Source organism: Bos mutus, chromosome 17, assembly GCF_027580195.1.
Source record: "Bos mutus isolate GX-2022 chromosome 17, NWIPB_WYAK_1.1, whole genome shotgun sequence".
Taxonomy (NCBI): Eukaryota; Metazoa; Chordata; class Mammalia; order Artiodactyla; family Bovidae; genus Bos; species Bos mutus.
Window position 1 is genome coordinate 54,512,110 of NC_091633.1, and position 3,984 is coordinate 54,516,093.

Consider the following 3,984-nt stretch of genomic DNA (forward strand, 5'->3'; position numbering starts at 1 on the left):
ATAAACAGGGTGACAATACACAGCCTTGACGTACTCCTTTCTCATCCTTAGAGGCTTTCCAAAAGCCACCTTATTAACATAAATTCCAGTGCAGTTGAAAAGGATTTGATATGAATAATGAGACCCTCTATGGCACCCCACTCCAGTACTGTTGCCTGGAAAATCCCATGGATGGAGGAGCCTGGTAGGCTGCAGTCCATGGGGTTGCTGAGGGTCGGACATGACTGAGCGACTTCACTTTCACTTTTCACTTTCCTGCATTGGAGAAGGAAATGGCAACCCACTCCAGTGTTCTTGCCTGGAGAATCCCAGGGACGGGGGAGCCTGGTGGGCTGTCGTCTATGGGGTCGCACAGAGTCGGACACGACTGAAGCAACTTAGCAGCAGCAGCAGCAGCTTTCACTTTTATGGCTCTGGAGCTATTTCAGGATCCAAGGCCAAAAGGCAAATTTTATAACAAAAGATGCTCCCATTCTCTTATCACTTTGGAAATTCCAAGGGTTTTAGGAGCTCTCTACTGGAAGACCAAATGTATACAAGCAGTCGCTTCAGTCATGTCTGACTCTTTGTGACTCTATGAACGGTAGCCTGCCAGGCTCCTCTGTCCATGGGATTCTCCAGGAAAGAATACTGGAGTGGGTTGCCATGCCCTCCTCCAGGGGATCTTCCAGGCCCAGGGACTGAACCTGTGTCTCTTGTGTATCCTGCACTGGCACGCAGGTTCTTTACCACTACTACCACCTGGGAAGCCCGACCAAATATATATTTGTTATTATAAGTCATGATCTTATATATACCTATGTTGCTGCTGCTGCTGCTGCTGCTAAGTCACTTCAGTCTTGTCCGACTCTGTGCAACTCCATGGACTGCAGCCCACCAGGCTTCTCCATCCATGGGATTCTCCAGGCAAGAACACTGGAGTGGGTTGCCATTTCCTTCTCCAAGGCATGAAAGTGGAAAGTGAAAGTGAAGTCGCTCAGCCGTGTCCAACTCTTAGCGACCCCATGGACTGCAGCCTACCAGGCTCCTCCATCCATGGGATTTTCCAGGCAACAGTACTGGAGTGGGGTGCCATTGCCTTCTCCGATATACACCTATGTACACTTCATTAATTTAAGCATGCATTCAACTGAATACTGCATTTGGTCCCAACCCAAGTTTGTCCTGAGTTTGCGTATGTGGGGCCTTGTGGACAAATGGAGTTTTGGTTCTTGATCCTCTCCTTATTAGACTAAATTATGAGGTTGTACATAATATTCCTCTCCTCTTATATTTGAGTTAGAAAAGTGCTTTTCAGATTTTAAACACTGTGGTGTGCATGATGTCATTTTAACTTGAGTAATGGAAAAGTGAAAAAGTTGCTTTATTAGAATAATTCCATGCCTGTTGCAATTTTGTATTTTGGGGAAGGAGCAGAATTCCTCTTAGAGGTTCATGGCTTTTTTTCTTTAGGAAAACACTGACAGGCCTTATGGAAATAAAAGGTGGGACACCCATGGTGACAAGGGTTGTGAAAGAACTGCATCATTGCATGTACTCTCCCTGTATACGAATTCAAGAGCATTATCATGGAGGCTTGCAATATAGGGAGGTTAGGGGACCAGACCTAAAGAGGATGCAAAGCGGCGAAGGGTCTCTATAGAGAGAGATGACATGAGCAAAACTGCCAGACTTGGCACCCAGCGGGAAAACTGTCCTTGAGAAATTCCGACTGAGGACTTGAAGGTATTGACCAAGAACTAGTCCATCTAAAATTGGAAAATTTTACTTGAGCCAAATTCAAGGATTGTAACCTGGGAACAGCATCCCAGAAAGCCCTGAGAACTGTTCCCCATCGAAATCAAGATACAGTTTATTTTCTTTTTAAGACAGAGGGCTGTATATTGACATATTATTGAGTTTACATAATGCAGATTTAAGTGCCACCATGGCACATCGTGTGACCTTTACAAGATCAAGAAGGTTGCTTGTCTGCTCGTGACACTGTTCATTTAGAGGATCTTAGATCTTAGTTCCCAGATCAGGGATTGAACTCAGGCCTCAGCTGTGAAAGTGCAGAGTCCCCTCACTGGACCACCAGGGAATTCCAGGAATGTTAGAACAGTTGATTAGAACAGTTTGGGTGGGGCTTCCCTGGTGGCTCAGTGGTAAAGAATCCACCTGCCAATGCAGGAGACACAGGTACAATCCCTGGGTCAGGAAGACTCCCTGGAGAAGGAAGTGGCAAACCACTCCAGTATTCTTGCCTGGGAAATCTCATAGACAGAGGAGCCTGGAGGACTGCAGCCCAGGGGGTCGCAAAAGAGTCAGACACCACTTAGCAACTAGACAACAACTTGATGCTAGGAGAATGTTGCTGTTTATGGTTGAGCAGGTATTCCTGCTGATGGGGAGGGTGGCTGGTGCATACTGCAGGTACACAACGCAGAGTGGGTGATGAGGGGAGGCCAAAGGTCAGGAAAGAATTTTTATGTTTACATTTTTCTTGTCTTGACATAAATAAGAATTTTATTTCACAAAGACTTCATAGGTGATGTTCACTTTTCTTTCTAGCCATATGCTGTGCTGTGGTCTCCTCTTTTATCCATGAATAGTTCGTAAATGTCTATCACATGTAACAGCTTCGTGCTGGTGGGGCTTGAGGAAGGAAAGAGTAACCGTGGCCACATGTGGAGGGTCATGCTGAGGGAGAAGGCTGAGGAGAGAGAAGAGAGAATAAGCTGATTCCCCCTCCCCAAGGTTTAAGCAAGAGAGGAGAGACCCAGATCCTTTAGAAATCCTAGAGTGATTCTTAATATCCACATAGATAATCCACTCAACACTATGACCTCTAGTTCCTTTATCTCCTCGTTTCCATTGATCTTGTCCTCCAGCCTGTCACTCACTCTCATGGTCTTATCAGTTGCTGCATCTCTTCCAAAATTTTGATTTCAAGCATCCTAATCCCTGATCATCCTAACATACCCTTTCTGCTCCTCCCTATGGCACCTCTGCTCTAAAAATGATCAGCCACACTTGGATTTTTAACCCACTGACTTTCCCATCTTTGCATTTCTGTCCACCCTTTCATCACATTACTTATTTCTTAACCCAGCTGAGAGTCTTTGGGTCATCCTGAAAATCACCATCAGCTCCTCCTTCCATCACTTTTTCCTGCAAGCTACCGACTCCTGAAAAGCGGAAGGCTACTTGGAACAGTCACATGCTGTTTGGATTGGTCTCGTTTTTAAAACGTTTTATTTTGTTTTTTATTATTTTGGCCACACTGTGCCACATGTGACAGTTTCCTGACCAGGGACTGAACCCATGCCCTTGGCAGTGAAAGTGTGGAGTCCGAACCACTGGACTGCCAGGGAATTCCTGGTCTCACTTCAAATTTATGAACTCAAACTTCAAATGGGCTGCTATCGGTCTGGGTCTAACCAGGCAAAAAGAAACTAAGTGTTTAAAACAGTGGGAAAACGATACAGGGAATTGGTTCTGTAAGTGATGGTTGATCTAAGAAATCAAGGTCACCAGAGAGCTTAGCAGTAGCATGGAGCTCTACCAGCCTGAGGTTGGATACAAAGATGGAGACTATGGCCAGGGCCCAGGACCAAAGTCACTGAGTGAGAGGTGAAAGCACCGTGAGCATGGCCAGAGAGGGCCAAGACGAGATGACACCACCCAAGTGGGTCAGTACTCTGCAGTGCAGGGCGGAGCAGGGAGAGGGCAAGGAAGAGATTAAGGAGAAACAGGCTGGTAAAGTTCTTCCCTCTGTTACTCAGAATCAGAGAAGCAGAAACACACATACTCTCACACATACATATATATACACACATATATAGTTCTTAGTTCAGACTACTATTAATATAACAGAATATCTTATGAGTACATCATAAACAAAAGAAATTTGTTTCTCATAGCTCTTCATCTGGGAAATCCAAGATCAGTGGGCTGGCAGATTTGGTGTTCAGTGAGGGCTCGCTTCTTGGTTCATAGATG